Source organism: Stenella coeruleoalba (genome assembly GCF_951394435.1).
Source record: "Stenella coeruleoalba genome assembly, chromosome: 4".
In the NCBI taxonomy this organism is placed as follows: Eukaryota; Metazoa; Chordata; class Mammalia; order Artiodactyla; family Delphinidae; genus Stenella; species Stenella coeruleoalba.
This window is the reverse complement of record NC_137149.1, coordinates 81458856-81486295: the sequence shown is the minus strand read 5'-3', so window position 1 is coordinate 81486295 and position 27440 is coordinate 81458856. Positions and strand designations below refer to the sequence as shown.

Genomic DNA, 27440 nt, shown 5'->3' with positions numbered 1-27440 from the left:
CAAATCTTAAAATAATCCTAGGAGTGGTAAGGGGGTAACAAAACACCTTAACTTTAGAGACACAAGGATACAACTTATAGTAGATTTTTCATCACACCATGCAATCAAGAAGAGGGGTGAGTAACATTTATACTGTTGAAAGGAAAATGGTACTAATCTAGAGTTCTACGCCCAGCAATATTATCCTCCAAAAGTGAAAGAGAAATATATTTTTTCAGGCAAACAAAAACTGAAGTAAATCAATGCCAGAAGATCTGTCCTATAAGAAATGTGAAAAGGACTTCTTCAGCAACAGGAAGGGATGCAAGTCAGAAACTTGGATTTACATTAAAAAAGGAAGAGCATCAGAGAAGGAAAACGTCTTAAGGTAAAATAAAGCTTATATTTTTCTTATTCTTAATTGGTATAAAAGTTAACTGTTTAAAATAATAGTATTAAAAAGATATTGGATAATTAACACAACATTGTAAATCAACTATACTTCAATAAAAAATGGTGTTTGATGATTACAGAATATGGATAAATGAAATGAATGATAGTAATGATATACAGGTAAAAGGAGGGAATTGGGAACACTGTTATAAGGTGCCTGAACTTAAAATGAAGTGGTATAGTTTTATTTTAGGTGGAACTAGATTAGATTAGTTGAAAATGTATATACATTGAAAACTCTGTGAAAACTACTAAAGTTTTTGTAGTATATGTGATGTGCTAAGAAAGGATATAAAATAGAATTAGAGATAATTCTTAATTAAAATCAGAAAAGGAAGCAAAAGGGAAGAAGTAAAATTAAGAACAAGGCAATAAATAGAAAATAGTTAAAACATGGTATATATTAATCCAACTATTCAATGTCACTTTGATATAAGTGGTCTAAATACACTGTTGGTAAAATAGACATTGTCAGAGTGGATCAAAAAGAAGACCTAAGTATAAACTGTTAATTAAAAAATACTTAAAATGTAAAGACTCTGAATGGTTAAAAGTAAAGGGAGGATAAATATCAATATATACAATGTTAATCATAACACAAGCAAACAAACAAAATCTAAAGAAGTTATATTAAATTGAGACAAAGCAGAATTCAGAACAAGGAAAATTATCTTAAATAAAGAGGGATGCAGTATGACAATGAATGGATCAATTTTCCAAGAACACATGATAATCCTAAATGCACGTAACAACAGGAGTATAAATATGTAGGTAAAACTAGGTACAATGAAAGGATAGGTAAGTCCACTTACAGTTACAGAAGTCAGCATTCCTCTTTCACAGACTGATATATCAAGAAGGTAGAAAATCAGCAAGAATGCAGGTGATCTGAAAAACACCATTAATTACCTTTATCTAACTGAAATTTATAGAATATAGACTAGCCCATCCAACAACAGCAGAATACACATCTTTGTCAAGCTCACATGAAAATTCACTAAGATAGTACATATTACGGGCCATAAGATATACTCTAACATATATAAGATAGAAATAATACAAAGTATGCTCTTAGGCCTTAATGGATTTAGACTAGAAATCAAAAACAGATAGTTGGAAAAATTTCAAATTATTTAGAGATTAAACAACACGCTTCTAAATAACACATAGGTCAAAAAAGTAATATCAAGATAAATGTTTGAATAAATTAATTAAAAATGAAATGTAACTTATCCAAATTTGTGGGGTGCAGCAAAAGCAACTGCTTAGAGGGAAATGTATAGAATTAAATGTATATATTAGAAAATAAGAAAGATAGGAAAAGAATCACCTTGGGAAAATAGAAAAAGGGGAGCAGTTTTTTTAGACATTTGTAGATTTATTGATTCTCAGTTTTCAGATTGAGACAGATAATTAAATAATTCTAGTGACAACGATTTACACATTTCCCCACTGTACCCCATGTCCCTACTCCTTTAACTAAAAAGCCCAGCAGTTCTACTTTGCTGCCAGAGACATCAGACAATATTTTCACAATGTAAATAAAGGGGAGCATGATATTCACATAATGTTGGTATTTAATGTTGATGAAGTTAGTGGCACAGGACAAGTTTTTTCTTCAAGTAACATCATATTTTCCTTTGGCCAAAACGTGGAAGCCAGTCCCAACCAGCTCAAGAGCAATTTAAGTATATAGCAAGCAGAAGAAAATAAATACAAATTAGAGCAGAAAACAAAGAAATTAAAAGTCAGAAAACAATTAACCAATCCAACTAAACCATAAGTGGATTCCTTGAAAAGATCAAAAAATTATAAACCTCTAGCCAGGCTACCTAATTAAAGGTGAAAAGACACAAATCGCTAATACCATCAATGAAGGAAGAGTTATCACTACTCATCCCATGGACATTAAAAGATTAATGAAGGAATACTGTGAACAACTTTGTGCCCATGGATTTAATAATATAGGTAAAATAGTCTTACACCTTGAAAGACATGAACTACCAAATTTAACACAAGGCGAGATAAATTATCTGAATAGGTATATATCTATTAAAGAAATTGAATCCATAATTAATCATCTTTCAAAAAAGAATGCAGCAGACGTAGATGGTTCCACTGGTGAATTCTACCAAACATTTAATAAGGTGATATTCAGCCTCCACACTCTCTTTCAGAAAATAGTAGCAGAGGAAAAAGCACTTTTTAATTCATTCAATAAGGCAAGCATTATACCCTAATACCAATACCATATAAAGATATTACAAGAAAGGAAATCTACAAACCAATATCTTTCATAACAGATGGAAAAATCTCAAAAAATATTAACAAATTGAACAAACAAGGCATTAAAATAATCATACAGCAGGAACAAGTGGGATTTATTCCAGGTATACAAAGACTAAAATCAATCACACAACATCAACATGCTAAAGTAGAAAACACATAAGATCATATCAATTGATACAGAAAATCATCTGACAAAATCCAATATCCACTCATGACAAAAAAACTATCAGAAACTAAGAACAGTTTGGAATATCCTCCCCTTCATAAAGAATGTATATAAAAAACTGATGAAACACTGGATGCTTCTTTCCTAAGTGCAGTAAAATGTTTATTCAATGCACTACAACATCAAGAAAAGTAAATAAAAGTTATGCAGATTGGAAAGGGAGAAATAAAATTATCATTGTTTACAGATATATATACAGAAATATACATATGTATATATATATATAAATTATTTTCCTATATAACTTCCATGAACAATTAGAATTTAAAATTAAAAGGGAAACATCATTTACATTAGCACCAAGAAATGAAATATGTAGGTATATTTTTAACAACATGTATATAGGAGGAAAACTACAAAACCCTGATGAAATAAATCAAAGAACATATGTATGTATACATATAAATCGAGAGGTATTTTATGTTCATGGACTCAATATTGCTAAGATTATCAATTCTTCCCAACTCATTCAATAGATTCAATGCAATTCCAATGAAAATTCCATCAAACTAGTTTGTAGGTACAGATAATCTGATTCTAAAGTTTATAAGACAGAAGTCCCAGAATAGACGAAGTAATATGAAATAAAATGCAGTTGGAGAAACTATATTATCGAATTTTTTTTAATTTATTGAATTGAAATAACATTATAACATTGGTTTATAACATGTAAGTTTCCTGTATACAACATTATGATTCACTTCTGTGTACACTACGATGTGCTCACCATCAAGAGTTTAGTTTCCATCCATCACCACAGAGCTGACCCCCTTTACCCATTTTTCTCTCCCCCCTCCCATTTTCCCTCTGGTAACCACACTCTATTCTCTGTATCTATGTGTTTGTTTTGGTTTGTTCATTTATCAAAAATGTTTTTTAATATTCCACATATGAGTGAAATGATACGGTATTTATCTTTCTCTGACTTATTTCACTTATAGTATACTCAAGGTCCTCTTATAGCACACTCAGGGTCCACTAATGTTGTTGCAAGTGGAAAAATTTCATCTTTTTAAGTCTGAGTAGCATTCAGTTTTACGTATTACATACCACATCTTTATCCATTCATCTGTCGATGAGCATTTAGGTTGTTTCCATATCTTGGCTGTTGTAAATAATGCTAGGGTAAATGAACATAGGGGTGCATATATTTTTTCCAAATAGTGTTTTCATATTTTGGGGATAAATACCCAGAAATGGAATAGCTGGATCGTATGATAGTTCTATTCTTAAGTTTTTGAGGAACTTCCATCCCTTCACTGAGCCTGTTTGTCTTTAGACCTGAGATGAATCTCCTGGAGGCAGTGTTTAGTTGGTTTTTGTTTTTGAATCCGTCCAGCCACTTTGTGTCTTTTCATTGGGGAATTCAATCCATTTACATTTAGGGAAATTATTGATAAATGACGCCTAGTACAGCCATTTTATCTTTTGTTTTCAGGTTGCTCCATATCTCCATTTGTGTCTCTGCTCCAGATGTATGTTTTGTGGTTATCATCAGGTTTGTATAAAACCTCTCATAGATAAAATAGTCCTATTTTCTGCTGATAGCAGTTTACCTTCATTTGCCTGTAAAGGTTCCATTTTTTTCCACTTCCTTATTTATGTTTTTGTTGTCTCAAATTTTCCCTTTTTATGTTGTGAGTTTGTTACCAAACTGAAGTAGATATAGTTGTTTTTACTGCTTTTTTCCCCCTTCAAGTATATGCTATACTTTTTAAATAACCTATTCTGATATAGAGTTGCAGTGTTCTGATTCTATTTATTACTTTACTCCAAGTTTTGTGTACTTATGCCTTTTCATTTTAAGTAGAAGAGCTCCTTTCAACATTTCTTGCAACGTACGTCTAGTGTTGATTAAATCTTTCAGCTTTTGTTTGGGAAAGCCTTTATTTCTCCTTCATATCTAAATGATAACTTTGCTAGATAGAGTATTATTGGATGACAGTTTTTATCTTTCAAAATTTTGAGTATGTCATTCTACTCTCTCCTAGCCTATGAAGTTTCTGCTGAGAAATTTGCTGATAGCATAAGGAGGGTTCCTTTGTAGGTTACCATCCTTTTTTCCCTGGCTGTTTTTAAATTTCTTTGTCACTGACTTTTGACAGTTCTAATATAACTGTGCCTTGGAAAAGGTCTGTTGAGGTAATTGTGCATTCTCTTAGCTTCTAGACTTTTATATCCACTTGCTTCCCCAAGTTTGGGAAATTCTCAGCTATTATTTCTTTGAATAAACCCTCTGCTCCCTTCTCCCTCTCTCCTGGGTTACTCATCATTCTAATGTTGCCCATCCTAATAGAGTGGGATAGTTCTCAGAGAATTGCTTCATTTTTTTAGATCTTAATTCTCTTTCTTCTTCTATCTGTATCATTTCTAGATTTCTACCTTTGAGCTCGCTAATTCTTTATTCCTGTGGTCTTCTCTGTTACTACTGCTTTCTAATGTGTTCTTCATCTTATTTACTGAGTTCTTCAGTTCCAGAATTTGTTTGGTTCTTTTATAGACTTTTAATTTCTTTGGTAAAGTATTCCTTCTGTTCACTAATTTTATTCCTGATCTCACTGAACTGCTTTTCTGTGTTTTCTTATATCCTGTTGAGTTTCTTCCTGATAAGTATTTTGAATTCTCTGTCAATTAGTTCTCAATATCCTGTGACTTTAAGTTTGGTTTCTAGAAAATTGTCATTTAATTTCTGTGACACTATGTTACCATGGTACTTCACGCAGATTTGCTCCTCTGCATTTGAAGTAGTAAGCATCTTTTTTCTTTAGGTAAAGCCTTTTTTTTTTTTTTTACTTGATTCTAATGACTCAACAGTTAGTAATTAGAAGCCTTTCTTTTGTTTTTCAGTAGGTGACTATATAACACAAGTTGGGTTTTTTTTTTTCATGTTTTTTTTAACATCTTTATTGGAGTATAATTGCTTTACAATGTTGTGTTAGTTTCTGCTGTATAACAAAGTGAATCATCTATACGTATACATATATCCCCTCCCTCTTGTGTCTCCCTCTTACCCTCCCTATCCCACCCCTCTAGGCAGTCACAAAGCACGGAGCTGATCTACCTGTGCTATGCAGCTGTTTCCAACTAGCTATCTATTTTACATTTGGTAGTGTATATAGGTCAATGCTACTCTCTCACTTCATTCCAGCTTACCCTTTCCCCTCCCTGTGTCCTCAAGTCCATTCTCTATGTCTGCGTCTTTATTCCTGTCCTGCCCCTAGGTTCTTCAGAACCTTTTTTTTTTAGATTCCATATATATGTGTTAGCATAACACATAGCACAAGTTTTGGATTTCTCTTACCTGAATTGCCTCTGGTTGTATTTGATAATATGCATTTTTTCACCTTGCATCACCTCTGACAGAGGTGTTGCCCATTCTTCCTGCTGCTAATGTCATTGGTGCTTTGCTGCTGGGGGTCACTGGCATTGCCACCTGGGGCCATGAGATGGGGAGGGAAAATCGGGGGACCCAGGGCTTCAGGTGCCTCTGCCAAGTCCGGGGTTGTAAGGTTTGTGTGTGTCATCACTGTGGTCAGGGAAGGCAGAGTTGTTGGGTACCTCTGCAGCTGGAGGGAACAGGGTCACAGGTCCCTATGCAGCTGCTCAGTTCCCTGTAGCTGCAAGTGGCACTGCAACCAGGAGGTGGGAGTCTGTGCCACTTCCTCTTATGCTACTAGATTCTCTGAGGCTGTGAGCTCAGCCATCTGGCCAGAGGTCCAGGATCACAGGCACCACCTCTGATATTCCCCTCGTTTCACTTTCTCTATGTGTTCCAGTGAACCCACCTTTAGATGTGTAGATGTGTGGATTTACCCAGCATCCTGGTATGTTGAGCAGAGGCACCTTTGTTCAGTTATGGTTGTTTTACTGGTTGTAGATTGAAAGGAAGAGACAAAGGGAGCATATCAGACCACCATGATGCTTGCATCACTTTAATATTACCTAATTTTTGTTTTTTTGGTGGTACGTGGGCCTCTCACTGTCGTGGTCTCTCCCGTTGCGGAGCACAGGATCCAGACGCACAGGCTCAGCGGCCATGGCTCATGGGCCTAGCCGCTCCGCGGCATGTGGGATCTTCCCAGACCAGGGCACGAACCTGTGTCCCCTGCATCGGCAGGGAGACTCTCAACCACTGTGCCACCAGGGAAGCCCTAATATTATCTAATTTTAAGCCTTACTATAAAACTACATTAATCAAGATAGCATCGTATTGGTGATAGACACCAAGATCAGTGGAACAAAATGGGAGAAAACAGAAATAGATCCAAATAAATATAGTCAACTGACATTTGAAAAATGAGCAAAGGCAACTCAATAGAGAAGGAATAGACTTTTTAACAAATGGTACTGGAAAATTTGAATGTCAATATGCAAAAAACAAAAACAAAAACCCCAGACACAGACCTTACATCATACACAAAATATAATTTAAAATGGATCATAGACTAAATGTAAAACTTTAAATTCTAAATTTTCTAGAGTAAAACATACAAGAAAACCTAGCTGACCTTTGGTTTTGCCATGAGTTTTTAGATACAATATCAAAAGCATGACTGATGAAAGAAAAAATTGATAAATTGTATCTGCTTAAAGTTAAAAACTTCTGTTATGCAAAAGTACAGTTAGGAGAATGAATACCCAATTCTCAGACTGGTAGAAAATATTTAAAAAACACTTCTATGATAAAGGACTTACATTCAAATGTACAAAAGACACTTAAAACTTAACAATAAGAAAACAACCCAATTAAAAATTGGCAAAAGGTCTGAGCAGATGCCTCACAAAAGAGGATATAGAGATAGAAATAAGCATATGAAATGATGTTCAACATCCTCTGTTGAAGAGGATTAGAGGATTGCAAATTAAAATAACAATGAGTACTGGTACATACATATTGGAATGCCTAAATTCAAAAATATATGACAATAACAACTTCTGGGAAAGATGTACAGTATTATTATTCATTATTGGTTAGAATGTAAGGTGGTATAGCCACTTCGTACTACAGTTTAGCAGTTCCTTGCAAAGCTAAACATAGTTTTAGCTTATCATCAAGCAGTCATGATTTTATGTATTGAGTTCACTGATTTTAAAACTTAAGTAAACTCAAAAACTTGCATGTAAATGTTTACAGCAGATTTATTCATATCACCCCAAACTTGATGCAACTAAAAAATGTCTTTCAATAGGTAAATGGATAAACTGTGGTATATCCATATAATGGAATACTATTCAACAATATAACAAAATGAGCCATCAAACAACAAAAAGACATGAAAGAAACAAATGTATATTTATTGCTTAATGAAAGAACCCAGTCTGAAAAGGCAACATACTCTATATAGGAATCAGCTATCTCAGTGGTCCCCAAACTTTTTGGCACCAGGAACCAGTTTCGTGGAAGACAATTTTTCCACAGATTGGGGTGGGGGGTGATGGTTCAGGTGGTAATGCAAGTGATGGGGAGCGGCAAATGATGCTTCACTAGCTCGCCCACCGCTCACCTCCTGCTGTGCGGCCCGGTTCCTAACAGGCCATGGACCAGTACCAGGGGTTGAGGACCCCTGAGCTATATGACATTCTAGGAAATTCAAACTATAGCGATGGTAAAAAGATCAGTAGTTACCAGGGGTTTGGAGGAGGAGGGGAGAATTAAATGGGTGAAGCACAGGGGATCTGGGAAAGCACTACGGTAGTGTAGTTATAGATACGTGATATATTGCTTTGTCCAAACCCACAGAACTTTACAGAACAAAAGTGAAATTTCATGTATACAAACACAGATTACAACAAAACAACGTATTTGTATTACACGTGTATGAAATGATCTCCCTGATATGAGTGGGAGCAAAAGTTACTGATCTAAGTAATTGAAATGAGTAGAGTCTGTAAGACTAAAGCAAAAGAAACTGGATAAGCACCATGCCTTAGTTTATAAAGTTATTTCCCAGGGATGTAACAGTGGGTCCATAATTCTGACACTGCTGTATATGTACACTTGGACAATTAAGCAAATGGGTGGCAGATGGTTGGAGCTAGGTTTCTCACGTGTTGGAACATGGAGTTAGAGATAAGCAAGGGGGGAGGATTCTAGAATGATCTATGTAGTAAAGGATTAGAGTTTGAGATTTCAGTATGAACTCATGTTTAGCTTAATATGTGTGTGTGTATATGCAGCTATATATAGAAATGTTTATGGGTCTATGTAAATAATAGGTGTATACACACACACACATATTTCCTTGTTCTGTCAGGTGAGATGGCTTACACCTAGCAGCAATAAGCACATCTAGCACACAGATCTTGGTTTCTAATGCTTTCTCAATGAAAGAAACAAGATTTTCTTGCAGAAATGTCTAATTCTAGGATTGGGGCATCAAGTATACATGATGAACCTGGAACAATCTGGCTGTACAAGAGAGCAAGGAAGTACTCCAAAACAAAAATGAAACAAAAGCCTATAATGATGGGAGTATGTCAGGGGGACATGGGAGCCATCTCAAAGAGCTCCCAATGGCCAAATCTGGAACAATATGAGCAGGGAAATAAGTACAGCAGTATTGGATTATAACCCAAGGTATAAAATAAACAACAATTAGTCTATTCTGATATAAATCAATGATAATTAATAACTAACTGGAGGAGAAAGGAAAAATACTCTGTTGAAGAAATCCAAATATATTAAATTATGTAGATTCCTCCCCTCCAACATATTGACTTCCTTCCAAAGAGTACAGTATGGAAAAGGGGCTGGAAAAGGAGGTGAAGAAACCTGACTATTATTTGAGCCATATGACTATGGTTAATAGCAACAATATAAGCCGTGTTGATAGTATTTATCATTGATATGATGTAATGAAAATATCACTTTACTTCTGTGGTATTCCTCTGGAAAACCCATAACCTCAGTCTAATCATGAGAAAAATATCAGACAAATCCCAATTGAGAGATGTTCTACAAAATACCTGACCAGTACTTTTCAAGAAGTGTCAAGGTGATCAAAAAGAAGAAAAGTTTGGCAAACCTCTCACAGCCAAGAGGAGCCCGAGGAAAGATGACAATTAATATGTATTGATTCTGGGTGAGATTGTGAAACAGAAAAAGGACATTAAGTAAAAGCTAAGGAAATATCAATAAAGCATGCCTTTAGTTAGTCATAATGTATCAAAATTGGTTCATTAATTGTAACAAATGCACCAAGCTAATATAAGACACTAATAATAGGGGAAAAAGGGCATGGGGCATATGGAAAATCTTCATACTGTCTTCACAATTTTTCTATAACCTTAACCATTTTAAAAAGTAAAGTTTATTATTAAAACACTTTTTACAATTAATTTAAGGTAGAGGTGATGTCATCTTTATCCAAAAATGTTTGCATTTCTTTTCATCAAGGCCTTTAGCAATAATAATCACCTTATCCAATCAGAATTGAGGATTGGTGTATTTCTAATTTATTCTTTCTCCTTAGGGTGTTCCTTTGAAGTCCCATGCCAGAAGTTTGTTTTTAAAGAAGAAGAAGAAAGAAAGAAACTATTCTCATTGGAAACCCTGATCTACAACCTTTGTTTTCCTAGCCTCCTGAATCTGTCAAAATTCTGCACAAGTATTCCCGTTCTCAAAAGGTACAATAGGCAATTCTAGAAACTGTCCCCACATCCTCAGCTCACTTTTGTGAGGTTCCCTCCTTTGATTTATCTGGATTTTCATTCCACAATTCTTGTTGCCTGCATCTTTCTTATAAACCTTCAAAGAGATGTTTAAACAATACTATTTTTTTTCTATTTCTTCTCAGGTTATCAGACCAAACCCCTACCAATCATTATAATAAGTGAATCCTTAAGGTATGTTTTTAAGCATAAATCTGCTTTCTAATGGGTTCTCCATGATAATTTAACTTTGAAATGTATTTCCTGGACTTAAGTAAATTATTTTAATTTATGAGATCACTCAGAGTTCTACATTTTGATGATAAGACTTAATACTCAAATAATAACAAATATGCCTTGGACAAAATTGACAATTGTGTTTTTGGAACCCAGATCATTTTAATTCTAACCTATTACTCTTCCCACTATACTATACTTTGCACAGACTGAATAAGAACTACCTAGACTGCATAATGTGTTTTCATCTGCTTTCTCCTTCTTTCTTCTAGGAAAGTATGGTCAAATGATAACTGAATTAGACGAAAAGAAACAGGAATACCTTTATAAACCTAGATTCTTAACACTGTCTCCAATCCAACAATGACTTCTGCACTTGTGTATATGGTGGACTTCAAGGGACAAAATCAGTAAGGATGGTCAAATAAACAAGAATGAGTGGGATTTATCTCCCTCATTTAAACTTGCATCGAGTTACTGCTATACTGTAGTTTTACAAAAAATCTATTATATGGACAAGAATATAGGTTAAAAATAATTTGGTGAGCTTCCCTGGTGGCGCAGTGGTTAAGAAACCACTTGCCAATGCAGGGGACATGGGTTCGAGCCCTGGCCCAGGAAGATCCCACATGCTGTGGAGCAACTAAGCCTGTGCACCACAACTACTGAGCCTGCGCTCTAGAGCCCACAAGCCACAAATACTGAGCCCACGTGCCACAACTACTGAAGCCTGCATGCCTAGAGCCCATGCTCCACAAGAGAAGCCACAACAATGAAAAGCCTGCACACTGCAGTGAAGAGTAGCCCCTGCTCACTGCAACTAGAGAATGCCCACAAAGCAACGAAGACCCAATACAGTCAAAAATAAATAAGTTAATTAATAAAATAAAATAATTTGGTAATTTTCTCTTCAATTACCTTTGTTATTTACATTTATTCACAAATTAGTTTTAAATATTATATTAATTCTTCAAATTTTAAAAATTTCATATTGATATGAGTAATTGGCAATAAATGTAGAATTTAATTATGTGTATTAATTGTGCATACTGCTACACTGCTAAACTTATTTACTAGTCCTAGGATATGATTTGTAGATTCTATGGTATTTTCTACATTCTACATAATCATGCTACCTATCGATACAGAAAGTTTTATTTCTTCTTTTCCAATTGTATTTTTTTCTTGTCATATAGCTGACCCTTGATTTATTCCTGATACTCAGAAGTTAAAAGCTTTTTTTTTTTTTGGCTGTTAGGTATAATGTTACCTCCTATAGCTATTTTGTAGATGCCTTTTATCAGGTTAAAGGAAGTTCCCTCTATTCCTAGTTCTTTGAGAGTTTTTGTCATGATAGATAGTTGGATTTTGCCAAATACTTTGTCAGCATCTATTGGGATGATCATATGATTTTGTCCCATAGTCTGTTAACACGGTGATTTGCATTAGTTGATTTATGAATGTTGAGGCAGCTTTGCATTGCTGGGATAAACCTCAGTAGGTGATGATCTAGTATTATGTTTGTATATTGGTGGTTCAGTAACACAAAATGCAAGATGCGTATGTCCAGACAGCAAAGACTGTATGAGTAATGTATATTAGTGTTGACTTATCTCAAGAATTCAGCACTTAGAAACTTGCTTAGAAATGTCTTAACGATAGTGCAATTCACATGGACTGTTCAAGGAAGAATTAAACTATTTTCTACTTTCTACTCTTTTTTAAATAACAGTAGTATTTGTCAATTATAAAATTTGATTAAACAAAAATATGTGAATTGAAGATATAAAAACAGACATTGATATTGATATTTATGTAAATGTTAAGTGCAATATAGTGAGTGGTGTGCAAGATGAAAGACTTATTGTGATTTTCAAGAAAAATTTTTCTCACTGAACAGAGCTACAGATATTTCTGGCTGTTGTCAGGGATACAAAACCTTATAAGGAAACTACTATTGAGTGTGTGTGCAACTTCCTATGTATATTTGGGCATGAGATTAGAAAAGGAAGATACTAGTTGCATAAAGGAATTCCTTTCCTCTACTGTCATCTTTGAATACAAGTTGCACTCATTTAAAATAAATAAGCATAGTGAAACTTTCTAGAAAGATACTTTGATAGAATTCTGTTGTAGATAATTGGTTTTATAATAGATGCATAATTTGACCCTACAGTAAAAATCCAAATTAATTAACTTTTATTAAAAATAGTGATAGAAATATCTTATGTCACTGCAACACAAGTTTTTTAACTAAACACTCCAATGATATGAATAAAAACAAATCAAATCTTATTCTGTAATTAAACAAAAATTAATCAAGTGAAGATAATTACTTCCATAGAAATGAGACCTACTACAATGGGAAGACCTGCTGTGTTGCCTTCAGAAGTTACACCTCTTCACCTGACACTTCAGCAGGCTTTTCAAACAAGACTTCCCACTAGGCCAGATTTTCTAAATCCTTCTGACAGCCAAGATGGTATTTCAGATAGTCTATGTTCTTCTGTTTATCCAGGAACTCTCCCATGAAGTTTAAAAGATCAGTTTCACTATTCTTAGAAGCCAAGATCTTCAGTTCTTGTTGGACCTTGCTTAACATGTTCTCCAATTACAAAGCAGACTTTAAAGCTTTGTATAAGAAAACAATCTCATTTTTTCTGAGTGTAACATTTAAAACTTTTTAAATATAATAATCTCCAGAATAAGCTTTTGTAATTTCATAAACTATAGGTTTAAAGAATATACTTCTGTAAGAAAGCCAATAATTTTATGTTTTTGTTTTTTTTAATAATTTTATGTTTTAAAGCATTATTCCAGTGCACTTGATTGGATATTTGATATGCCTTTTTTTTTTTTTGCCTTTTAATATATTGTTTACTCTCTTTATTTATAACAAATAAGATATTCTAAAATGAATATATTAAAGGACTAAAACTCATATTGCTTAATCAGAAGATAATGATTTGAGGAGATGATAATATAACCATACTAAACTATTTTTCATCCATGGTGGGCCTCATTGCATATAATTAATTTTCTCCATGTGCTTTAAAAATGATTAACAACATCTAGTTCAATAATTCTGTTAATATCTAAAATGGAAACACAGAAATCATAAGAGTTAAATAAATATTGGTACAGTTAACAGCTTCTGACAAGTTAAGACCCTTATTCAGATTTTGCTTGTCATAGCATTTCATGGATGCTAGAAATACATTCTTTCTGGAATTTATTCAATAAGTTTATGACTTTATGCTAATTTTTCTAAAGAAAAATTGTATTCACCTTTCTTAAAGGAAAAGAAAGAAGGAGAGAAGGAAGGTAGGCAAGAAGGAAGAATGTTCCACTTCCATGCCTGCCTTTTGGGATGTTTTCCTTTGTCTACTTCCTCCTTAAATATAACTGAAGTAGGCACTGTGGGGTATAAACTTTTGGGGACCATATAACTTTTGCACACTGCTTCCTGCTAGTGAAAATTTGGTAACCCAATAGTTATTTTTGGCTTTCACAAGACAGACTCATGTTTTCTTAGGAAATAAATTTTCCTTAGGAACTTAGTAAGCTCATAGTGTCTGCTTCCAGTCTGTTCCATGTACCAGCGACTATTCCCCATGTTCTTTTCCATACACCATTTTTATATCTATGTTGTTACTTTTCATACTAGCTCTGCCTCAGGGAGCCCACAGTGAAATACAACTCATGGCTTATATACCTTCCACATTCACCCCAGTCCTGATCATGTGACATTTGTACAATAAGGCATTAGCAAGTATATTTCAGAAAATTGGTAAGTGCTTATAGATTGGGGCTTGATTCCTTGGAATGTGCTTGTTAGAATCCAGATGTGATGAAGAAAAGAAGCTCAAGCTAGAGTACTCAGTAATAAGAGGCCATATGGATACAGATCCTAAAAAATAAAAAAGAGGCCTTCTTGGATGTACCAGCTCCTGCCAGCTCTATGCAGTTACATGAATAACTTCTCCTAAACCTGAAGAAAAGAACAGCCCAGATGATCCTAGGCAACCCACAGAATCATGAGTAATAATAAATCATTATTGTTTTAAGCTACTAAGTTTGGGGGTGGCTTGTAACACAAGCCACCACCACAAGAGAAATACACTCTTGCTTTCTTATATTAAAGATCATTAGCTTGAGGCCATGTAAAAAAATACGGTTGGAAAAAGATTGGAGTCATCATCTTAATCTCCCACATTTTGGGTCCTAGAGAACTGGACTTTTCAAATCTTTGAGTCCTCTAATCTCAAGACTCTATGAGAATTATAGAATCATTATTATTAGAATTATTCATCTCTCTTTGCAACTTGCTGCATTTTATTTTTGTTTTTTTGGTAATACATTCTAACTGCCACTGTACTAATAGTTGGTTATTTCAACCATTCCCCTAAAACTACTGGCTTGGTAGGATTACCTTCCTAGTTCTTATAAGTGGTAATTGTTCCACCTGCAATTTTTGCTCCCTCTTTCCTTGATTTTAAATTACGAAGCCGGTGGAACATGTTTTATATTGTTAATGGGCACTCCCTGTTCCAACAAGTTGATCTGCTCTAACAAGGAGACCCAAAATATAATTATTCAGTAAGATGGAATTCTGTTTCTCTCTAATGTAGAATGTTTCTTTTCCATGTTAACATTCCGAAAGCTAAGTTTCCTTTCTTCTCTTGTATTTTGATGGTTTGCTTTTGTTTTTTGTGTGTTTGTTTTATGGTCAGCTCATAGAGCACCATCATTATCTGCATCCAGTTCATAACAACATTAGAGAAGAGAGAGTTCAGTTAGAATTGCAGAATATTTAGTTATTTGGGGTCCTAGATACGTCAGTATTAATAAAGTAGGTAAAACTATTTTTTTTCAAATAGTAATAAAAGGAAGAATGGGGGGGGGGACTCTAATGTTCATCAGAATTAAGTGCCTCCCAAGATGACTTATTTAAAAATTTATCCTCTCTTAGAATCTCTATTGCAAGAACTTTTAACTAATTTTAAGGATATTGACATTCTCCTTTAAAAGAAGGGGGTTAGCTCTCTATACAAATTGTCATGTGATGTCTTTTTCTTAAAGCTAAATTCGAGGAAAAAAAGCTATATCATTTTTTCTTTCAATATATACTTGTGTTCTTTGCATGAATATTGAATCTTATAAATAATTGTTTCACCTGCTCCTACCCTGTCCGTCTCTCATGTGACCACACAAGTTTTTGACCAGATAAATGACAAATTTGTGCCTCAACTTCAAAAAGTGTGCAGTAAATTTCTTCAAAAGCCGAATTTTATATTTTGTCTTGATCTTGACCCTATATGTGTGCATGGTATGTGCATGCACGTATGCATGGTGTGTGTATGTACATGTGTGTGTGCATGTGTGTTATTTTGAATACTGAAAGAAAAACAATAAAAATATAGAGGATTTGAAAATTTACCATATTTTCATGAATAAGAATCAAACATAGCATTATTTTCTCATGTGTTTCAAGTATTTTATGATAAAAGTAATAAAATAAGGAACCCTCCTACACTGTTGGTGGGAATGTAAATGGATACAGCCACTATGGATAAAGTATGGAGGTTCCTTAAAAAACTATAACTAGAACTACCATATGACCCAGCAATCCCACTCCTGGGCATATATCCAGAGATAACCATAATTCAAAAAGATATATGTACCCCAGTGTTCACTGCAGCACATTTTACAATAGCCAAGACATGGAAGCAACCTAAATGTCCACCAAAAGAGGAATGGATAAAGAAGATGTGGTACATATATACAATGGAATATTACTCAGCCATAAAAAAGAATGAAATAATGCCATTTGCAGCAACATGGATGGACCTAGAGATTATCATACTAAGTGAAGTAAGTCAGAGAAAGACAAATATATGATATCACTCATGTGGAATCTAATTTTAAAAAATGATACAAATGAAATTATTTACAGAACAGAAACAGACTTACAGATATTGAAAACAAACTTATGGTTTCCAAAGGGGAAACGTCGGGGGAGGGATAAATTAGGAGCTTGGGATTAACATACACAATATTCTCAGTATTCTCAATACTCAATATTCTGTGATAACCTATATGAGAAAAGAATCTGAAAAAGAATGAACATATGCATATGTATAACTGGATCACTTTGTTGTACACCTGAAACTAACACAATATTGTAAATCAACTATAATTCAATAAAAATTTTTTAAAGCAATAAAATAAGTAGAAATAAATATTTTCCATCCTCTTTGATCCTGACTTCTTTTCCCTTTCTTTCTACTCTATCCCAAACATAAATAACATGTTTTCATTATGAATGGTTTTTAAATATTGTTATGGTTTTATATACATAGTTTATTTATTAAAAATTAATATTTTTGACTAGTTTTGAAAACTATGAAAGCGTATTCATATTTATATCACTCCATTCTTTTTGTAGCTATATGCTTTTCCATATATAGTCATAGATCCTTTTTTCAACTACAGTATTTAGTCTATCAATACATCATATCCTATTTCTTCATTTATAGTTAATAATTTTATCTCCAGTAAGTGCTTATAACAAATATTACTGTAATAAATGCTGTGCCTTGTGTGTGTCCTAAAGACCCTATGCCTGAAAGTAGGATTTCAGACTCTTAGAATACACATTTTTAAATATCCCTACGTCATGTGAAATTGCTTTTCAAATTGAATAGTTTCATTCATTTCTAGACCCTTGAGAACTGCATATTTATTTTTCTAAAAATGGTAGATAAATTATTTAAAAAGAAAAACAATTTCAGATATAATTTTTTCAATATTTATAATACACACACTATTAACCATGTATTTTATTTTCTATATTCTGATGCTTTGACATCATGGGGCTTTGACGACCTTAAAAGGATTGCCTCTCCCAGGGTTAGCTAATTCCTAGAGAGAGTAAAACAGTTCACCCTTGGAGTACGCCTTTGATATTCACACCAATCAATCCAGAACCCATATCTCCAACCACTTATTTTATCAGACTCTTACACTCTTGGCCACTATCCATCTGTCCTACTCACCCCAGGGCCAGGTACTATGTAATTAAGGACACCTGCTCTGCCCCAGAACCTGATGAAATTATTTGAACTATCCAATCCTTAACCTACATACACTGTCTTGCCTGTTTCTTCCTACAGAAACCATGATAAAGGCTCTCTCCCTTTGCCTTCTCACTGACCCTGGTACCTTCCCATGTGGCCCTGTGTTTATAGGACCATGCCTACTGTTTACAGGGAACTTTAGTAAAATATTTTCCTTCATGACAGTCATTTTCATGTCTGCATAACTTAACATACCTTACTAAAATGAATCTGGGTAATTGCAGAACACACACATGCACATACACACACAAACATATAATCTTCTTTTTGTTCTTACATAGATTTTGTGCCTTGTACTAACCTTGTCTGATTTGGGTATCAGGGCTATACTAGCCTCATACAAAAGTTGGGAAGTGTTTGTTCCTTTTTTAAATAAGACTCTTGGTAGGCAGTTTTTTTTGTGGAAAGTTTTTTTTTTTTTTATAAACGAAATTTCTTTAACAGAAATAGAGCTATACTGGTCATTAATATCTTCTTGGGTCAGTTTTGTTGTTCGTTTTTTCACGGTATTTATCTGTTGGTGACTGACTGGCTGTAGTTATCAATGCAACTTTGTACATAATGTTCTCTTATTGTCTTTCTGATCAGTACAGCTATTTTCTCTTTTAATATTTTATTAGATACATTGAATACTCAAAACATCCAAAAATCCAGTGTTGGAATGATGTGGTTCCTGCTTGATACATGTTCTTTTGCTATCAAACTCTATCAGAACTCTTTTATAATGTGACTTACTATTGCTTCACTATTGTTAATACTAAAATTATAAAGGAATTTGTCTGAAAATAAACATACTGAAATGGTAATCATTCACATGGATTATTTAAGATGTGATTCACAGAAATGTTGGGAGGGAGTGGTAACTGAGACAGGAAATGAAAAGAAACCAATAACAGAGGTTATCAAACCAGTTACCACTGTGGGTAACGGGTTTAGTTCCAGAGGACAGCAGTGATCATTTAGAACAAGCACTTCAGAAACATCCAACTGCACACTGAGAGACCACAGATATTTATCATATTAATTCCTGTCTGCCATTATTTGATGGCTACACCCAGGGGCATCAAAAGTCCATCGGTTTTGGATTGCTAGCACAAATAAGTAGAATGGGCTTTAGCAATCAGAGAAAAGACCCCCAATGATGAGACTCAACTGCTGGCACTGGGTTATCTGGCCAGCATGCACAGAAATCATAAGGGCTGGGAGGATTTAGTGAGACATTGAGATCTCAGATGCAGCTGATATCCTTCATTATTTCAAATCTCATGCTCAGATAAAATTAGACACCCACATCAAGAGTAGATTTAAGAGGTAGGGTCGGCTGGGGCTTCTACTATGAATGTACCACAGTCCAACATCTCCTCTGTCCAATCCTGCTTGCCTCATACTGGATAGGTATTGAGTCTACCCAATAAAACTCCGGCACACAAATCTCAAAATCTCAGATTCTGTCTCCTGAGGAAATCAACTAAGGACAGTTCTCAACAATGAACTGCATTATACAGATCTATATCTATAGATGGAGGAGTAAAAGATGCCAGCAAATGTATTCCTACAAGTTGACAGAAATGGTTGGCTATTGGAGAGATTACCCCAGATGGTGGAATAGAAGGAGGTATGCTCACCCCTTCTTATGAGAGCACCAGAATCACGATTAAATGCTGAGCAACCACTGACAGAAATGCTGGAAACTGCCAAAAAAGATACCCTACATCCAAAGAAAGGAGGCCACAATGAAAGTAGGAGGGATGCAATCGTGATAAAGTCAAATCCCATACCCACCAGGTGGGCAACCCACAAACTGGAAAATAACTGTACCACAGAAGTTCTCCCACTGGAGTAAGAATTCTGAGCCCCATGTCAGGCTTCACAGCCAGTGTGTCTGGCAATAGGAGGAGGAGTCCCCAGAGAGTCTGGCTTTGAGGGCAAGTGGGATTTGATAGCAGGACTTCCACAGGACCGGGGTAAGTAGAGGCTCCACTCTTGGAGGGTGCACACAGTCTCATGTGCATCAGGAGCCAGGGGAAAAAGGCAGTGACCCCATGGAAGACAGGGCCAGACTGACCTGCTAGTATTGAAGGGTCTCCTGCAGAGGCAGGGAGTGACTGTGGCTCACTGAGGGGACAAAAACACTGGCAGCAGCAGTTCTGGGAAGTATTCACTGGTGTAAGCCCTCCTGGAGGCCACTATCAGCCCAGCCAAACAGACTGTAGGCACCAGTGCTGGGCTGACTCAGGCCAAACAACCAGCAAGGAGGGAACACAGCCCCACCTATCAGCAGAAAAACAGATTAAAGTTTTACTGAGCACAGCCCTCACCACCAGAGGGACAAGACCCAGCCCCACCCACCACCAGTCCCTCCCATCAGGAAAACTGCATGATCCAATTAGATAGCATCATTCACCAGAGAGCAGACAGCAGGAGCAAGACAAACTACAATCCTGCAGCCTGTGGAAGAGAAACCACAATCACAGAAAGTTAGACAAAATGAAATGGCAGAAGAATATGTCTCACATGAAGGAACAAGATAAAACCCCAGAAAAAAAACAGTGAAATAAGTAGAGACAGGCCACCTTCTGGAAAAAGAATTCAGAATAATGGTAGTGAAGATGATCCAGGATCTTGGAAACAGAATGGAGGAAAGGAACAAGAAGATGCAAGTAATGTTTAACAAAGACCTAGAAGAACTAGTTTAACAAAGATCTAGAAGACTAAAGAACAAATAAACAGAGTGATTCACAGAATCACTGTGAATAATATAGTAACTGAAAGGAAAAATTCACAAGAAGGAATCAATGGCAGAATAGCTGAGGCAGAAGAATGGATAAGTGATCTGGAAGACAGAATGGTGGAAATCACTGCTGAAAAGAATAAAGAAAAAAGAATGAAAAGAAATGAAGACAGTCTAAGAGACCTCTGGGACAACATTAAATGCACTAATGTTTGCGTTATAGGGGTCCCAGAAGGAGATGAGAGAGAGAAATGACTTGAGAAAATATTTAAAGAGATAATCGCTGAAAACTTCCCAAACATGGGAAAAGAAACAATCACCTAAGTCCAGGAAGTGCAGAGAGTCCAAGGTAGGATGAACCCAAGGAGGAACACACAGAGACACATAGTCATGAAACTAACAAAAATTAAAAACAAAGAAAAAATATTAAAAGCAACAAGGGAAAAATGACAAATGTTCCCAAACATAAAATGGAACTCCTATAAGGTTATCAGCTGACTTCTCAGCAGAAAATCTGCAGGCCAGAGGGAGAGGGACTATATAATTAAAGTGATGAAAGGGAAGAACCTACAACAAAGAATACTCTATCTAGCAAGGGTCTCATTCAGATTTGACAGAGAAATCAAAAGCTTTACAGACAGGGAAAAGCTAAGAGAATTCAGCACCACCAGACTAGCTTTGCAATAAATGCTAAAGGAACTTCTCTAGGTGAGAAAGAGAGCAGCAACTTAAAACAACATTGTATATATATAGATTGTTATATCAAAACCTCCTGCGAACAGAAAACCCCAAAACTACAATAGATACACACACAAAAAAGAAAAAGCAACCCAAACACAAAACTAAAGATGGTCGGCAAACCAGAAGAGAAGAGAACAAAAGAGGAAGGGAAGAAAAAAGACCAACAAAAACAATTAGAAAATGGCAATAGGAACATACATATCGATAATTACCTTAAATGTAAGTGGATTAAATGCTCCAACCGAAAATCACTGATTGGCTGAATGGATATAAAAACAAGACCCACATATATGCTGTCTACAAGAGGCCCACTTCAGACCTAGAGACACATACAGACTGAAAGTGAGGGGATGGAAGAAGGTATTCCATGCAAATGTAAATCAAAAGAAAGCTGGAGTAGCAATACTCATTTCAGACAAAATAGACTTTAAAATAAAGACTGTTATAAGAGACAAAGAAGGACAGTACATAATGATCAAGGGATCAATCCAAGAAGATATAACAACTGTAAATATATATGTGCCCAACATAGGAGCACCTCAATACATAAGGCAAATACTAATAGCCATAAGGGAGAAATCAACAGTAACACTATAATAGTGGGGGACTTTAACACCCCGCTTTCATTAATAGACAGAGCATCTGAACAGAAAATCAATAAGGAAACACAGGCCCTTAAATGACACATTAGACCAGATGGACTTAATTGACATTTATAGAGCATTCCATCCAAAAGCAGCAGAATACACATTCTTCTAATGTGCACGTGGAACATTCTCCAGGATTGACCATATGCTGGGCCACAAAGCAAGCCTCAGTAAATTTAAGAAAACTGAAATCATAACAAGCATCTTTTCCGACTACAATGATATGCAATTAGAAAAAGGCTGCAAGAAAAAAACTGTAAAAAACACAAACACATGGAGGCTAAACAACATGCTACTAAACAACCACTGGGTCACTGAAGAAATCAAAGAGGAAATTTAAAAATACCTAGAGACAAATGAAAATGAAAGCACAATGATCCAAAACCTATAAGATGCAGAAAAAGCAGTTCTAAAAGGAAAGTCTATAGCAATACAATCTTTCCTCAGGAAACAAGAAAATTCTCAAACAACCTAACCTTACACCTAAGCAACTAGAGAAAGAAGAACAAACAAAACCTAAAGTTAGTAGAGGAAAAAATTATAAAGATCAGAGCATAAATAAATGAAATAGAGATGAAGAAAACAATAGGAAAGATCAGTGAAACTAAAACATGGTTCTTTGAAAAGACAAACAAAATTGATAAACATTTAGCCAGACTCATCAAGAATAAAAGGGACAGGACTCAAATCAATAAAATTAAAAACAAAAAGGAAGTTACAACTGACACCACAGAAATACAAAGGCTCATAAGAGACTACTACAAGCAACTGTATGCCAATAAAGTGGACAACCTGGAAGAAATGGACAAATTCTTAGAAAGGAACAATCTCCCAAGACTGAACCAGAATGAAACAGAAAATATGAACAGATGAATCACAAGTAATGAAATTGAAACTGTGATTAAAAAACTCACAGCAAACAAAAGTCCAGGACCTGATGGCTTCACAGGCAAATTTTATCAAATATTTAGAGAAGAGATAACACCTATCCTTCTGAAACTGTTCCAAAAAATTGCAGAGGAAGGAACACTCCCAAACTCATTCTATGAGGCCATCATCACCCTGATACCAAAACCAGACAAAGGTACCACACACATACACACAAAAATTACATGCCAATATCACTGATAAACATAGATATAAAAATCCTCAACAAAATACTAGCAAACAGAATCCAACAATACATTAAACAGATATATACCATGATGAAGTGGGATTTATCCCAGGGATGCAAGGATTTTTCATTATTTGCAAGTCAATCAGTATGATATGCCACATCAACAAATTGAAGAATAAAAACCATATGATTATCTCAATAGATGCAGAAAAGCTTTTTGACAAAATTCTACATCATTTATGATAAAAAATCTCCAGAAAGTGGTCATAGAGGGAACATACCTCAACATAATATAAAGGCCATATACAACAAAACCTACAGCTAACATCATACTCGACAGCGAAAAGCTGAAAGAACTTCCTCTAAGATCACAAACAAGACAAGATGTCCACTCTCACCACTTTTATTCAACACAGTTTTGGAAGTCCTAGCCACAGCAATCAGAGAAGAAAAAGAAATAAAAGGAATCCAAATTGGAAAAGAAGAGGTAAAACTGTTCCTGTTTGCAGATGACGTGATACTATACACAGAAAATCCTAAAGATGCTACCATAATACTACTAGAGCACATCAATGAATTTGGTAAAGTTGCAGGATACAAAATTAATACACAGAAATCTTTTGCATTTCTATACACTAGCAAAGAAAGATCAGAAAAAGAAATTCAAGAAACAATCCCATTTACCATCTCATGAAAAAGGATAAAATAACTAAGGATAAACTTACCTAAGGAGACAAAAACCTATATCCCAAAAAGGTATAAGACAGAAATGAAAGAAATCGGAGACAACATAAACAGATGGAACGATATACCATGTTCTTGGATTGGAAGAATCAATATTGTCAAAATGACTGTACTACCCAAAGCAATCTACAGATTCAATGCAAGCTCTATCAAATGACCAATGGCATTTTTTACAGAACTAGAACAAAAAAATCTTAAAAATTGGAGACACAAAAGACCCCAAATAGCCAAAGCAATCTTGAGAAAGAAAAACAGAGCTAGAGGAATCAGGCTCCTGTCTTCAAACTATATTCCAAAGCTATAATGATCAAAACAGTATGGTACTAGCACAAAAATAGAAATATAGATCAATGGAACAGGACAGAAAGCCTAGAAATAAACCCATGCACCTATGGTCAATTAACTGATGACAAAGGAGGCAAGACTATACAGTGGTGAAAAGACAGTCTCTTCAACAAATGGTGCTGGGAAAACTGGACAGTTACATGTAAAAAAAATTAGAACATCCTTTAACACCATACACAAAAGTAAGCTCAAAGTGGATTAAAGACCTAAATGTGAGACCAGACACTATAAAGCTCTTAGAGGAAAATACAGGTAGAACACTTTCTGACATAAATCACAGCAATATCTTTTTCGATCTGTCTCCCAGAGTAATGGAAATACAAACAAAAATAAACAAATGGGACCTAATGAAACTTAAAAGCTTTTGCAAAGCAAAGGAAACCATAAACAAAACGAACAGACAACCCACAGAATAGGAGAAAATATTTGCAAATAATGTGACCACCAAGGGATTACTCTCCAAAATTTACAAACAGGTCATGTGACTTAATATCATCATAACAACCCAATCAAAAATGGGCAGAAGACCTAGAGACATTTCTCCAAAGAAGGCATACAGATGGCCAAGAGGCACATGAAAAGATGTTTAACATCACTAATTGTTAGAGAAATGCAAATCAAAACTACATTGACATATCACCTCACACGAATCAGAATGGCTATCATCAAAAAATTCACAAACAGTAAACGCTGGAAAGGGTGTGGAGAGAAGGGAACGATCCTACACTGTTTGTTGGAATGTAGATTGGTACAACCACTATGGAAAACAGTATGGAGGTTCCTTAAAAAACTAAAAATAGAGCTACCATTTTATCTGGAGAAAAACATGGTCCGAAAAGATACATGCACCTCAGTGTTCATTGCAGCACTGTTTTACAATAGCCAAGACATGGAAACAACCTAAATGTCCATCAACAGAGGAACAGATGTGGTACATATATACAATGGAGTATTACTCAACCATTAAAAAGAATGAAATAATGCCATTTGTAGCAACAGGCATGGACCTAGAGATTGTCATACTGAGTGAAGTAAGTCAGACAGAGAAAGTGAAATATCATATGATATCACTTATAAACAGAAACTAAAAAAACTGATACAAATGAACTTATTTATAAAACAGAAAACTGAATCACAGACTTAGAGAACGAACTTATGGTTACCAGGGGGAAGGGTGGATGGAAATTTTAGGGAGTTTGGGATTGACATGTACACACTGTTATATTTAAAATGAATAACCAAAAAGACCTACTGTATAGTACAGCGAACTCTGCTCAGTATTATGTAGCAACCTAAATGGGAAAAGAATTTGAAAGAGAGTGGATACATGTATATGTATGACTGAGTCACTTTGCTGTACACCTGAAACTAACACAACATTGTTAATCAACTATACTCCACTATAAAATAAAAAGTTTAAAATGAGTAAAGAGTCCTCCATTATACCCTATTCTACCAGAGCAGCCAAACGTGATCTTGGATGATCCCATACCAACACCTACTGGGAATAAGCTTGCCTGTATTTGGCTTTTTTCTTAGCTGCCTACATTGCCTGACTTTCTTCTCAAACTCCTCTTTAAAGAGTAAGCAATGTGATAGTGGGATAGGACAATTTAGTAGACCTTAAATAGGAATACTCAGTAAGTTAGACAGCAACTCCAGTCTTGCTTGAAAAGCAAGGCCCTGTCTCCCTAGATCAAACAAATATCAGTATATGTAGTCCTCTTTAGTTGGCAGTGAGAAGTGGAGAAAGGAGGGAAATTGTAATAAAAACACTAATTGCACCTCAACAGAGGGTGGCGAGGGAAAGAACATCAGTTAATTTCAAGATCATGTGGATTGGTGAAAGATCACCATAAATATTCTAAAATGAAGAAATATGGTTTAGAGTATGAATACACAACATATAAAGTCATATTTCTTTGTTTAGTGCCTCTTCTAATCAGTAATCCAGACTTCTTATTAAATAGGAATAGTGCTAATGTCCAAAATATATATTGTAAGTATTCTAAAACTTTATATCTATATCTATCTATATACACATATATACATATATATATACATAATACATATATACATATATATATATACACACACTGTATATACAGGCATATGTCATTTTACTGCACTTCACTTTGTTGAACTTGGCAGATACTGTATTTTTTACAAATTGAAGATTTGCTGCAACCCTGTGTTATTAGATGATGGTTAGCATTTGTCAGCAATGAAGTAGTTTTACATTAAGCTATGCAGAGTTTTTTTATTTTTTTAGACATATGCTATAGCACACTTAATAGACATAACATTTTGTGTATCGGGAAACCAAAAATTTCATGTGACTCACTTTCAGATATCCCCTTTATTGTGGTGGTAAGGAACTGAACCCACAATATCTCCAAGATAAACCTGTCTCATAATGGATATAAATAGAGTGAATATTTATCTAATTCCTCAACATATTTGAATAATACAGAAGAGCTCAAGTGGTCATCTAAAGTTTTCTAACTCAAAGCTAATAATTCAGTGCCCTGTTAATTTTGAATCTACAATACTGCTTTCGGTTCAACTAATTAGGCCCTCTGAAAAATTTTGCCTCTAAGCAAACAGCTTGTTTCCCTTCACCATATCCTGCAAACGTAATACTTCTCATTGCAATCAAGTTTTAAAGTAACATGTCTTCAGGCAATATTGTTAAGTAAGTTTCAAAACAAAGTGTGTTAAGCCAAGATGGAAAGTAATTCAGTAAAACTTGGCTAAAACCAAAACTCTAGGGTCCATAAAAATTAATATAAAATGGGTTCACATTATCATATTTGGGGAAGTTAACTTTACATTTAATTATGGTATAGGTTATTTTTACCTAACCTTACAACTATTCATCTAAAACTTATTTTTATAAATGTAGTGGCAATTTCTCCCACTAATTTTCTGATAAGAGTGTGGTAGTTCATATACTAAACCATTTAGGAAAACTTGAACTCATTTCTATTGCTGCATTTTCACTGGATTTATCAATTTTGTTGGAGAAATATTATGATAACACTAATAGACATTCTAAAGCCTGTGGATAATATTTACAAACTTACCAAAGAACAGAAATGTAGAAAACCTACTCTAAAACAAGATATATAAATATATAAAT

General features: G+C 34.8%; 1 long non-coding RNA gene across 1 annotated transcript in view; it reads right to left on the bottom strand.

Annotated features, from left to right (window-relative positions):
• Positions 1 to 997: 997 nt before the first annotated feature.
• The window catches only part of LOC307185895, a 170219-nt gene continuing 143776 nt past the window's right edge, over positions 998 to 27440 (bottom strand). Inside the window, exon 4 of the long non-coding RNA XR_013828200.1 lies at positions 998 to 1320. This is a non-coding gene — a long non-coding RNA (uncharacterized lncRNA). The remainder of the gene's footprint in view (positions 1321 to 27440) is intronic.